We start from the raw sequence: 15,513 nt of genomic DNA on the forward strand, positions 1-15,513 counted from the left end.
GTTTGACAATGGCTTTTTTATGGTGATTTTTGTGAATATACATAAGTTGTTAATTAAGTTTAGTTTGGATAGTTAATAGTATATTTTATCCTCTTCACATGTATTAAATTTCCACAATTGACATGATGAGCTCTTAACTAGTATATCTCAGTATCCATTTTCACTGGGGATTTCTAAAAATGCAAACTTTTTTTCAAGTGCACCTACAGAGATAGATCTGAGTCCTGATTCAAAGTTAAAATGGATCCATATTAGATCCTAATAATACTATTTATATTATGTATAAATTTCACATCTTTATATATAGAATATCATTATTTTTAATTTTATTAAAACAAAATGGATCTATACTAGATCCCAATAATACTATTTATATTATATAAAAATTTCACATCTTTATATTAATCCATCCATGTCAAAAATACATTTTAAACAACATAAATCGTGATTTCTCTCAAACCACCTGATGTAATCTCTGATGAACTCAAACCACTTGACAAACCAAAAAAAGAAGTTAATCTATACATGGTCAAAAATACATTTTAAACAACATAAGGTCATGATTTCATTGAAAAATGTTTCGCAACAAAAAACCCCAAAACTTATAATAGTTTGACAATGCCTTTTTTATGGTGATTTTTGTGAATATACATAAGTTGTTAATTAAGTTTAGTTTGGATAGTTAATAGTATATTTTATCCTCTTCACATGTATTAAATTTCCACAATTGACATGATGAGCTCTTAACTAGTATATCTCAGTATCCATTTTCACTGGGGATTTCTAAAAATTCAAACTTTTTTTCAAGTGCACCTACAGAGATAGATCTGAGTCCCGATTCAAAGTTAAAATGGATCCATATTAGATCCTAATAATACTATTTATATTATGTATAAATTTCACATCTTTATATATAGAATATCATTATTTTTAATTTTATTAAAACAAAATGGATCTATACTAGATCCCAATAATACTATTTATATTATATAAAAATTTCACATCTTTATATATAGAATATCATTATTTTTAATTTTATTAAAACTTGATAATACCGTTTTAAAAGAGTTTAGTGTAATTACTAAGTTTTTACATATTTATTAATCAAATTTAAACATAAAGTTTTGGAATTTTATGATTATTAATATGATTCATCATTATTATAATTAATATGGTAAAATGGATCTTAATTTATACATATTATCTATACTTAATATTTTATATATTTTACATTTCTATAGGCATTTTCTTATTTTTAATTATATTTTTATTAATTAAATTTAAACATGAAGTTGTTAAACAGTTATTAACATGAATTATCATTATTCAAATTTCTTTTAATGCGATGTATTATGAATTTTTTGCCATTTTTTTTTTCATAATTTTATTAATAAAATCAAATTTACAATATAACAAATGAATTGAATTGACTTATTATTTTTACTATTACTTTTATTGCTTTTTAACGCTTTTCATTAAGTGGACATTATATTTTTTTATCTAATGCTTCACTACATCCCATCTAAAGCATCACTACAACATCTCCCCCATATTGGGTTATAGAGTGTCTCTAAATGTAATTATTGAAATGTTCTCGAGCCTTGTTGTTGAACGAATTTCGTGCCCTCAAGAATTTAGAGTTTACCTTGGGTATCATCCTTCAAATGAAGGGAAATGCCTAGGGATGTTCCTCATGATATGTTACCTCAGAATGTGTTTGGGTGTGGGTGTGCATTTGTGAGAGAGAGAGAGAGACTTCTCAATATCTTATGAACCAATTAAAACTCTAGATGTCATATTTTAAGTGTAGTATAACTGTTCTATGTTTTGGCCCTTTTCTAGACATATTTTTTGGTTAATTTTGCTCAAAATTTGGTAGGGATTTATTGAAATTATATGCCTAAGTTATGTAGTCTACATAATCCATATGCATTCAAAAATACAATTTAAACAACAAAAAATACAATCTCGCAAAGAATTGCATTGATGGATTCTGACAAAAAAAAAAATCCAAAACATAGAGCAATTATACTACACCCATATTTTATACCTTTATTATGTTACCACTTTTAGGATAATTGTAACATGTTTTACTATGATGATCAAAGAGTATTGTGTTGTATGGTTACTTCCATTCTCTCTAATCAAAAGTACTTGGTGAACCAAAAAGGGAAAGAAGTTACCAACTATGCCCTTTGGCTCACCACTAAGGTTATGGAATGCTAAGATATCCATCAAGATTTTATTCTCATTATAATATGCCTTACCTAAATGATACATTGTTAAAGCAAAGGATCAAGTCATTTGCAAGTCATTCAAACCCATTAGTGTTGATACCCAAACCTAATACAAATTGTATATGCAATGCATCACCTTAGGGTGTGTTCTCAACACACTTTGTAAAAAGAGATAGTTATCTAACAAATAAAAATAGGTGAACCTTAACTAATTTAATTAATTTCCACATGTAACCAATAAGGCCGCTTCAACTAAGAGAGAAGATATACAAGAAGAGAAAGGGGCTTCATAAGTGACTTCAAAAAGATAAATGTAAGTGCTTCAAGGCTTGGTTATAAAAGGAGCTAGAGAAAAATGTGGAGATAAGAGATATAAGACTAAATATGCTCAGGATCCTATATATAAACATCGAAATAATGGTCTCCCTTAATATTTGAGGTTGAGAAAAGGTGACTGAGACATTGCATTGAACATGTACTTTGAAAATAACTAGAGCTCTAAATAATAAAAGAAAAGAGAGATGATATCAAGTTCATATTTGGAAGACAACAAGTTATATGTGTCTCTTCTTATTTGACCTCAATAAGGAAGTAGTACGATAAGATGTCCTAGTTGAAGATGGATCTAGGAATTTGTAACAACTTCTGCAGAATTGAGTAAACTCTCTTGTGAAGAGGGAAAACACTTAGGTTCTTCGTAATGGATGTAGAATATCAAGGTGTAAGGATCTCCAAATAGAGAATAATATCTACCATATATCTCATAATAGGCTAAAAAAGAGGAATTGGAGTTTTCTTCCCATTTGGGTTCATTATTACATAAATTATATATATGTTAATCATGAGGTATGTGGCAAACACTCTCCATCCTTAACTAACAAGAACAAACTTTGAATTGCCCATGATGGGAGTGAAGGCTAAGGAATACTTTATTCTTAATATTTTTTGTGTGATGATTGAATCATTCTGAATTCCTATGTAAGTATATCGATAATGCTTGTTAATTGGGGCTAACACGTGTGGTTGAGAGGAATGTTCTTATCCTCCCCACCTAGGTTCAATACTTCCACAAGTGATATTTTGAGCTCATAATGAGTATACTCATGTAATGGATTTGAACCCTATTGTTGACCGGTTTCATGCTCTAAAGATTCTATGGTTTACCCTTGGTACCGTCCTAAAATTGAGGGGAAGTACAAGCGTTTACCCTTGGTACCATCCTTAAAATGAGGGTTTTTTGTGTGTATTTAACCTAGAGAAAACATGTCAATAATGAAGAATAGGAGGAAATAACTCTCTTAGTGAAATCTTCTTATACCTTATATATGTTATATGCGCATCCTCTGTAATTACTACATTTGTAGTATTCTTAGATACTCTAGGATCAAGAATAAAGAAACTAGATAGTAGAAGATTATCGGTATCTAGAGCAAAAGAATCATCACTTTCACATATCAAGAGTCTCGATATCCCTAATTAGTTAATTGCATGGAACATTGAAATGCAAGAAAATGATACCCTTTCTTAAAAAGACCATAAATCAATGGATGGGTAGGTTTTTTAAATACTCTAGGATCAAGAATAAAGAAACTAGATAATAATAAATTATCAATATGTAACATACCCCGGCAACCTCACATGTAAAAGTAGGGTGTTAGAATTTTTATGCAAATTACCCACAAGTAATTATCCAAATCACAACTCACCAATCCTCATTAACCATTAGATATAATGTTCATTAGTACATAAAATAATTACAATAGAGGGCAGTAAGATACAAAACCATTAACAACCACTGTTGTAGTGTAAGAACATAAATTCTCTGATGAACCTTGCATCCATTTCATGATTTCCTTAACCATATTAATTAATCACATACTGGACATTATGACTATCACATTAATAAGGAATCAACATCATCAAGGATTCAACACCATCAATCTGACACAAAAGGCAATCACACCATTGAACACTGATATACCCTGGAAACCCCGTAGGGTGAAAACCAGCAAACGTTTAATCTTATTATTAAATGCTCGTGAGGGTTTTCACCCCTCACTCAATGGCTTATAAGAGATTCCATCCCTTATCCATTGCTATAAGTTATTACAATGAAATATCATTGAAGTGACATAAAACTAGCTAAGGCTATTACACTTTCCATGAAACCCTTTACCTACATATCGCCAATTGCTACATCCTTGTGGCATGATTGTTCTATCAATGTACGATCCCGCAATGGACAGTTAATTCTTTACCTGCCACAATGTTAAACATCACTTTTCTTTGGCACCAACCCGCCATCGTTTCCTGTCATTGTTGTCATCAACAAACTTTGGCAACAGGATTAGATTCAATATTAATTAATCAATAGTCAACCTCTAAAAGTTATCTTTAACATCTACTCATATGCATGAGCAACATGACATACTAATTAACTAGTACATATATTCAAGTAAATATTTATTTTACCTCCACAATGTTTATTCACACTAATGCATAATTCTCTTTAAGAGACCTAACCCATTAGTTCTACTAAATGTATAACACAATCGTTATATCTCATAAATGTAATAAACTGTTATTTCTATGCTTATGCACATGTGTTCTTTTCACATAGTTATTTTTCGAGAACTCAACATAGTTTCTCTAACATACAAAGAACATAACTCTATATCACAATGACTATTCTTTGTGCATACAATAGCTTATCACAATAGCCCTTCTTTAATGTATGCAACACATATTCCCTTCACTAGAATACTACCATCATTTCATGTAACAAATCACATACTTCTTTCTTAAAGGAAGTCATTATAACCTCATTTCTCTATCTTCCTATATGTAAGTTTCTCATGCTTCCCTTTCAAGAAATTATTATAGATACCCATCTTTATGCTTAAAAATCAAGAAACAATAACAATGTTAACTTAACCCTTTATGCACCAAAATCAAGAAATCGATCCAACTCATCTAGCAAGACAATCTTTTCAAGAGATTAATATTTCCAAGAATGTTAACATCGATTATCATTATTTACAAGAAAGTCAACATAATACTTTCTCTACGTACACACCAAATCATATTCCCAATGTCACAATAGCTACCCTTATGTGCATGCAACATGTGTTTTTCCTAACACAATTACTTTTACTTCAATGCACATAATCTTTTCATGAAACAAGTATGGATTCTTCTTCTTGTATGAACACTATTCATATGTGTCTTTTAAGGAAAGAATCTCTATCAAGAGATCTCTCATAAAGTCATTATTTTCATACATGAAGAATGCACTCTTTTTCTAAAAAGAAACTTTACTTATGTGTATATAAAACATATGTTTTCTTCAAGAAAGTTAGAATGATTATCTATGTGGCAAGAAGCACATCATTAGCTATTTCTATCTTGCATGCAATGCATAACTATTTCACAAGAACTTCGAAATTAGCTAGTATCCCAATGCAATAAAGCATATGTCCCTTTTCAATAAAATCCAACTTAACTGCTATTTCTTTCATATGCATTCTCGTTTCCATAAATGCAATAACTATTGTTTGAATATGTGTTCTCCTTACCCAAAATAGCTATTTCTATGTGCAAAATAAACATATATTCATTTCAAATAGTAACACAAACTCCAATATTTTCCAAGATTTGTCATAGATACTTATCTCTTCAGTGGCTCACTCCATGCTTCCACTGCATGCTCCCATCACCTGTCGAAGTTAACACTGGTATCTCTGTGTCATCCATGTCGAGAAATATAAAGATGACGTGACTATCTAATTAAAATTCCAACTCAAGTTATGTTGGACTGAGACTCTCGTAAGCTAGGAGGTTTCCAACGCCACCACTTAGAGGAGCCACGTAAATATACTAATAGTCGGTTCAACATGTTGAGAATGTTATAAATCAAGAAGTGAACCGCTGGCAGAGTCTTATCCATCCCTGTTCGATGAATTCGTTCTGCAACTCCTCTGGAGGCTGAAGGTGATGCCAACAACCTATTGGTCTTGGAACAATCCAACCCTTCCGCCCTTACTACCGCGGAAGTCCCCACAACTTCCATCATCTTCAAAATCTGGATAGTATAACAGAGAACTAACTATAGAAAGCTTCTTCTCCCTTGTATTGTCTTCAGAATTTAGGGGCCCTGCTTCTGTCACAGGCTCTCTCTGTTTTTAATCTTGTTCTAAGACAAATGATAATCAAGAACCAACTAACGAATTTCAATTAATATACATGAATCTTCATGGAACTTAAATTCACCGATGCTGTAAAACTGGATGTCTACACTTTTTTCACTACTAGTCATCACATCTTCGCGCAGGTGAGCAACGAAAAATACCCCCGTATCACATGTTAAGGATTCTTTTCATGCACTCCCCTCATTCAGTTTCCCGCGTATCAAGAATCAGTTAATAACTGATTTGTAACTATTTATCCACTGTTTAATTTACGCTTAGTTATTAGGGATGTTACACAATATCTAAAACAAAATAGTCTTAATCTCATCATATCAAAAGTCTCGCTATCCCTACATAATTACATAAAACAATGAAAAACAAGAAAAAAATATCGCTACTTAGCAAGACCATATATCAACTAAACAATAAAATCATTGTAGAAAGATAATAATTTAAGATAATTCCCTTGTAATATAATAAAGTAACCTCCAAACTATGTAAATTTAATAACATTAAATACTAACTAATAAATTTAAAATTCATAATTATAAACTTTTTTTAACCAATAATATTATTTTTATTAAAATTTGGTACAGTAAACCTTACATCTGTACATTGAAATCATTAATACAACTTTATAAAAAATATGATTTTATATTAAACATCTTATAATGACATAGATATATTCTCTTTTAAAAAAATTCAAAATATTTAAATTCAACCTCTACACATTAAAAATAATATAATAAAATAACATAAACAAATTTAGATACCTTACAAATTTAATTCTACTAAAATTGAAATAAGAAAACTCCCTTTTGAAAACACTTAAAGCTATAAAATTATTTTAAAATTTTAATATTATTAGTTTCTAAAAATCATATAAATCACTAATAAAATTCATTAAAACACTTAAACATATCTATCTACATTTTATAGATAGCTGTCAAAAAACATTAAAATAATTAAGGATTAAAACATAAAGACGAATCTATTAAAAGAGAAATAGCGACCAATATAACATTCATTTATACTTTATTTATAATTGTTTAAAAATAAATACATGAAAAAAATTAACATCTAATCTTTAAACAAAGATACTTAATAATGTATTAAATTAAAAAGAAAAAAGAAAAAAGCAGTAACTTTCGTCTTATTCTTTTTTACTTGCTCTGTTATGGATCTTAAATTAAAATATAAATGTTTTCAACTAACCTAATCTAACATTTTGCGCGGTATTTCTTAATATTTGCAAATTGTGAAATCTAGTTGGTTTACCCATCTCCAACGACCATATTCTTACCAAGTGTATTTTGTTAACCTGTCAAAGTTACTTCGAATAACATTATAAAAATAAGTTTAATATGAAAAAATGCAAAGGCTACTTTGTAAAATCAATATAATTTTCAAAATGTCATTGTCATTATGATATACATTGGATATACCTTTATTATGGTTATTATTCTGAAAAGGAGGTGAGATATTTAAAAATAAAAATAAAAATTTGTTGATAATGATGATGATGGTTAACGTCCGTTGAGACCAAACAATGGTCTATCGGATCTTAAAAAACAAATTATTTATTTTAATTTAAGATTTTATTCTTATGCTCAAAAAACTTGGAGAGAAGCCTCCCGAGCTCACCTAATCTCTAATAATAAATAATATTTAATATTATAAATTTATTATTCTTAAAATATCTAGTAATATAACAATAAAAAATTTAGTGTTATTATAAAATTTAAAATATTAAATTAAAAGAATGGTTTAATTAAAAAATATTCTATATTTATAAATTAAAAAATATTTGAATATAAAAAATTATATCAATATGTTATTTTATTATTAAAAATATTAAATTTATAAATTAAAAATATATATTTAAATATAAAATAAAAATGTATCAATTATATATTATTAGATATTTCAATAATATAAAATTTATATATTATTAATTTATTTAATTTTTAAATTTATAAAAATAAATATTTAAATAAATGTAAAATATTCTTCCAATTTTATTAGTAAGTGAAAAGGGTGGTAGTATTTTTATCATGTAAAACCAATGTCAAAAGGGTGGTGGTATTTTTATCAGGTAAAAACAATGTCAAAAGGGCGATGATATTTTATCATGTAAATTCAATGCCATGCTTTTGAGAGAGTGGAGGATTTTTTCGTTTTATGACGTGGTAGAGGTGTTATAATCATTTACGCAATATATAGTTTTGTTGTTAAATATGTTTTATTTTAATTGTTAGTTTATTTTAAATATTTATATAAAAGAATCATGGTTTTAAATATTTTATTAGTTTAATATGAGACGAGTATAAATGTTATGTTTAATTTTTTTTTGGATTATATATATATATATATATATAGTTTTGGGTGAAATTACAATTTTATATGGTTTATATTATATTTTTAATATATAAATTGGTTTATGGTTATAATTTTTTTTTTTTTAGAGTATTTAGATTTGTTAGGTTAAGGGAACTCCCAAAACTTGAATGAATTTTTATTAGCCAAACATATATATACAATGATTTAATGACTTTTGGTTTTAACTTCCAAGGTTTAGTGTAGCGTCTGTTTCTTTCTATTATGAGGTTTCATATTTTCATATTTATATTTTTATAAAATATTCACAATTTCACCTAATCTCTAAGGATAAGGTGTCTAACATTCTTCCACTTAATCTAAAGGGATGTTAGTGAGCCTAAGCATCATTCCGAATCTTTTAAACTTTTCTCTTCCAAATGCTTTGGTGAAGATTTCTACACTTTGCTCATTTGTGGAACAATGTCTTTGATGAATAGCCTTGGCCTCTACATGATATCAATTCAAATGATACTTTGCGTTGATGTGTTTGGTTTGATCACGGAATTTGGGATTTTTGGCCAATTTGATTGCAAAAGTATTCTCAATTAAAAGATGATTAGAATTCACTTGTTTCTCCTACAAGTCTTCAAGAATTTTCCTGAGCCACACAATCTCCTTTATTGCTTCTGCAACAACCGCATATATTGGCTAAACAAGTTGTCCCTTCAAATCCCGCCTGAAGGAGTATATAGTTGATACCAACCATCTTTGTTTATCAAAGTCAACCATTGTTGAGCACTCATTTAATTCGAAACACCTTATTTGTTTTGATCAATCCAAAATCTTAGCCCTTGTTCCTTTTCACACACTCGTGTCATCAGAGAAGCTCTCAAAATTGAGAAGCACCCCAATAATTTCAATAGAGAAGATGGATTTAAATTGAGCCAATCCTGAAAGCCTGCTATCCATCAACTTCCTCATTAAATTAATTCTCTTACCCCCTTGTTCCCTCCTCTTTTCATTATCCTTATTGGTTATTCCTTTCTTTTAATCGTAGTTTATTTCTCCTTCTTATTAATCTTGATCATCGTGTCCTTTCCTATTTGTTCTACATCAATTTTTTTTTTTGGGTATTCACCCTCATTTAAATCTTGATCTTCCTTTTGTTTGATTCCTTTTTGCCTTCTTAATCCTTAAGGGCCTCTAAAATTAAAATTGTATCATTCACTACCCCCCCCTTTTCATTCTTCCTTTATTTTAATTATTTAAATCCTTTTTATTCTTGATTTCTTTTGAATGATTTAACCTTTGAATTGACTTTTAACGACTACATTGAATAAATTATTAATTCCCTGCTAATGGTTAATTGATTTATTGTTTATTAAAGGCTCATTAGCACTCACTTGTCATCATTCTACTCTCTAGTCCCTATTAGTGGGTGGAGTGTCCACTCAAAACGCAGGACATGATTATAATCCTATACACATTTCCATCCAAATATATTCTACAAATATGAACACTGTGGAAATATTAACTCTATTATAACAACGACATATTTTGCCTCCGTCGTGGAATAATATAGAACTAATTGTTTGTGTGACCTCTAGGAGTTAGCTCCTTATCTAAGACTCATGATAGCGCTTGAAGTAGATAGTCCATTTTCTTTGTCTCTGTCAAAGTCTGAATGAAAATATCCAATCAAGTTGAAGTCATCCACCTATGAATATTTGAGTCCAAAGTTTTGAGTTCCTTTCAAATATCTTAAAACTCTTTTCGTAGCATACCAATGTCTTTCACAAATATTTGCATAAATCTATAAAGAATTCCAATAACAAATGAAATATTTGGTTTGTTAGTGTTGTGGTAGATAAGACTCCCCACAAGTTGTTTTTATTTAGTTGCATCCTCAAATTCATTCCCTTCTCTTGATGCGAGCTTCAAATTTTGTTCCATCACAGTAGATAAAGGATTGCATTCAACAATGCCAAACTTGTTTGACAATTCTTCAATGTACTTCTTTTGAGAGAGGAATATATACTTTGGATGTTGGGTCACTTCAATGCCCAGGTAATAGTGAAGGTGTGCTAAATTTTTCAACTCAAAGCTCTTCTTGAATTCTTTCTTTATGAATGCAATATAGTTTTCATTGTTCTATGTTATCAATAGGTCATCTACATAAACCACAAGATATATATTCGTTTTTCCAACTTTCTTGAAAAACAAAGTTGCATAATCAAGATTAAAGTGTTTGAAAATCAATATCAAAAGATGCTTAGTCAACTTTTCATACTAGGCTCACGATGCTTACTTTAGGCTACACAAGGATTTGATAAGTTTGCATACTTTTTGTTCTTTTCCTTTTACAACAAAACTTTCTGATTGAGCCATGAAGACATTTTCTTTCAAATATCCATTCAATAAAGTAGTCGTCACATCCATTTGATGAACTTTCCATCCATTCTGAGCTACAAAGGCAAAGAAAGTCTAGATGGTGGCCCATTTTGTTGTGGGGGAAAAGGTCTCTTCATAATCAACACCTTCTTTATGTGTGAATCCTTTTACCAAAGACCTTTCTTTGTGCTTGTCAAGTGAGCCATATTATTTGTATTTGTTCTTTTAGACCCACTTGTAGTCAATTTGTTTGGTTCCAAATGGAGCCCCCCCAACTTCCATGTTCCATTCTTTATGAGAGAATCATACTCTTTCCACACTACTTCTTTCTATTCATCATGAGAAGCAACTTCTTTAAAGCAAGTTTGTTCAAATTTAGTAGATAAATTCAATTCACAATTATATGAAACATCCATGTCATCTACACCAACTTAATCAAGGTTATCTATATCACCTCCATCTTGTCTAGTGGAACCTTTGGTTCCTATCTTTTTGACCTCATTAGGATGAACACTTTCAACTGTTTTGGTGAGCCATTTTTGGGGGACCTTTTTGAGATAGTCCAGGTTTCTCCACTGATTGAGATGAGGTTGCATCAAGATTTGGCCTTCTAATTCTCTCAATCACATCACTCAAAGGGTCTTCCTGTTTTTAAGAAGTGGTTATGACTTCATGAGGGGGAGACAATGCCTCATAAGGAAATTCCATATATTGATCCAAGATATGGATCCCCAATTCAAGTTGTGGGATCTCATTATCAAATCCATGATATGTTTTTGCATGATTAAATTTACCCAAATGATCAGGTTGCCACTCAACAATGGTGTTAGTCTTGGAAGCTTCAAGAAAAATCACATATTTAGACTGGATAAACTTTTTGTTTACCTCATCATAAAGATGATATAATGCACTTGCCACTCCTTGAATCAAACTTGCTTCTTTGGTCCTTAGGAATCAAGGCATAGCAAGTGGAACCAAAGACCTTGAGATGTCTTACCAAAGGAATGTGGCCATACCACATTTCATAAGGAGTCTTATTTCTAAGAGCATGAGATGGACATATGTTTTTACATACTACACGTAGAATAGTATTAACTCAAAACATCAACTTTACATTTTTTAAAAACATCATTGAGTGAACCATATTCAAGATAGTCTTGTTCATTATTTCAACTACACCATTTTGTTGAGGATTGTATGGAACAATAGATTGATATTGAATCCCATGTTGGAGAAGGTAGTTTTTAAATTTATAAAAAGTTTATTATTTTCCATTATTAGTACAAAGGGATCTAATACATTATTGTGCACCATTTTCAATCCTCACATGAAAATCTCTAAAAGTTTCAAAAGATTGTGATTTACTTTTCGATAAATATACCCAACACATATTGGTGTAGTCATCAATAAAAGTCATCATATATTTATTTCCATTTGCAGAAGGAATATGCATAGGGCCATACAAATCAGAATGAATAAGTGCAAGTTTTCTACATGCTTTAGAAGTAGACTCATGAAATGGTTGTTTGTTATGTTTTCCTAGGATACAAGCATCACATTGCTTAATTTTCCTAGGAATAGTTGGAAAATGAGAAACACTGTTCTTTTTTTAATAAATGAAGACTGTCATTATTAAGATGTCCAAATCTTACACGCCATAGAAGACTAGATGGAAATGTACCTTCATTGTGATGATAAGTGTATGCAAAGTTCTATGCATGATAATATTTTACTTCCAACTTCAATATTCTGTCCTCCTTTTCTCTAGTCATGACAATTGTGTTGCTGGATGCTTTCATTATCTCTACTTTTCCATCAAACATATGAATAGAGTGGCATTGCTAGCAAATGTAAAAACGAAACAACAAATTTCTTTGTAACTCTGGAAGGTAGAGTACATCATGCAAAAGAAAATCATGAAGTCCAAGTAGTTTAAGCCTAATGATGCCAAGTCTCGAGGGATTGGGACTTCATTTTTCTGCAAAATACACTATGCCATCTACATTTCCATTGAAATCTTCAAAAAAATCTTTCTAAAAGGTCATATGGAAAGTTACACCTGTATCAAGCAACCATGCATCTCTCCAAGAAGTAAGTGTGAAATAAATCTTTAGTTACTCCAACATTGTAATGAGCAACAACATAATGAGAAGATTTAGGCGATTTTGAGAATGTATTTCAAATTAATCAGATCATTATTTGTTGGTCGATTTTCAAACCATCTAATGTGGTTCATCCTCAGGACAAAGATGAAAAAATAAATCTATCCTTAGGATTAAATAGCAAATATGCATCTTCTTCCAGAAACAACCATTAGAAAAACAAATTATTATAATCAAAATATGAACGTTAAGTGAGAGACTTTGGTTAATATATAAGAAAATATTAAAAACTATTAGTTAGTTATGGAAACTAAGTGTCATAAAAATGAAAAACCTTTTCTCATTGTATTATAATATATTATTAATGAAGATAATATATTTTCATCAAACATTGTGTCTTTTTCCTTTATTTTTAATTATTCTATTTTCTTATTTATCTCTAAAACAAATATATAAAGAGTATTTGGCCTCCTTTTTAATCTAGTTTAATACCTTTTCATAAATATTATGATATTATCATAGTATTATATAATAATATTACATACTAATATAATAATAAATTAAAATTTATTTGGATCTTTTGATTCTCGACTTATTATATAATATAATAATATAAATTAATATAATAATATAATATTAATTTAGTAAAAAAAATATTCCCTTCTTATATTTATCTATTAATTTCCCTATTTTATGGTTTTTCATTTTTATAACAATTAGTTTCTATAACTAACTAATGGTTTTTAATATTTTCTTATATATTGACCAAAGACTTTCACTTAACATTGATATTTTGATTATAATTATTTATTTTTCCAACGGTTATTTTTAGAATAGGATGTTTCTTTGCTATTTAATCCTAAGGATAGATCAATTTTTTCATCTTTGTCGTGAGGATGAACCACATTAGATGGTTTGAAATTTCAACCAACAACTAATGATGTGATTAATCTAAAATACATTCTCAAAATCATTATGGATCACAAAAGTCTTAAAGCAAAGATTTAGGCGGTTTACCTTTAGCTAGATCTGATGTTTTATCCTTGTTTTCATTTAGGTTTTGACTATATTTAATTTTCTGCTAAGGTATTTTGCATGTTTTCACATCATGTCAATCTTTGTCACAATGAATGCAATGAAGATCAGGGTTTTCTCCTTGATGATGTTTACCCCTTATCTCTGAATTTTTTCTTCCACATCCTCTTCTGCTACCACTTCTTGTAGGAGAATCATGTGATTGATTCTTCTTTTTTTGAGAAAGGCACACTACATCTTCAAGGGACTAAGTTTTTTTCTTCCTCCTCCCAAAATTTTCTCTCATTCTACATACTTCTCCATCAAGATGTTAAAAGTAATGGACTTGGGTTGCACACTAGCTTATAGGGATTCAAGATAATGAGAGAGGGCTTTGACGAAGGTTGTGAGATGAATGTCCATGTTAACATCAATGACATCTACATCTTGCGTGATGGCCCTAATTTATGAGGCTAGGACTAAGGGTCATCATTTTTCAACTCAGGCTTGAAGAGTTTGACCATTAACTGAACAACTTCCAATTTTAAGTGTGAGTCATATAGATATTTCAACTTCTTCAGTGGAACATCAGGATATGTAATTGAAACTATATGATAACTCACCTCTTCACTTACAAAAGCAACAACCAAGGCATAGGCTTTATTTCACTTGTTCTCCCAAATGGATAACTCCTTAGCTATTGTGGGCTTTGTGGGTGCATTGTCCTCCTCTCCTTCACAAATTCCTTTCCACAAGTCATTAAAAATGAGGGCGCCTAATCTTTCTTGATCATTATTTGTACTTCTCTTTGCTAGTCAATACTACTCTGACTATGGAGATGAGAGAATGCATTTTCAAAAAATCGCTCTGCTGATACCTCTCTTAAATGACAATTGTTCCTAACTGGTGTTAAGTATCACATGGTTCCCTTGTCCAAGCTCTAGATAAACATGCCCATGGCTGACAATGAGATTTTGCTATAGATAGTCATGATAATGGATTTGATAGTAAGCAAAAACTCAAAACCTCATACAAACTGAGCATAAGTTCTTGCAACAATAATGGGAAAGGAAACTCGTAGCCATAATATACACTCAGTGGTTACAAAAAACACATGAGATTTCAACAGAGTACCTCACTTTGTGAGGCTCAAAGAAAATGTGAGCTTGGGTGATTTGGAAATGAAACTTGATCATCCTTTGACACTTTGCAAGTCTGATAAACTTGGGTCTTCAAACGTAAAATTAGTTTGCAACTTCTTCA

Source organism: Pinus tabuliformis, chromosome 9, assembly GCF_031772625.1.
Source record: "Pinus tabuliformis cultivar Carrire ecotype Pingquan chromosome 9, CPIR1, whole genome shotgun sequence".
NCBI classification, from domain to species: Eukaryota; Viridiplantae; Streptophyta; class Pinopsida; order Pinales; family Pinaceae; genus Pinus; species Pinus tabuliformis.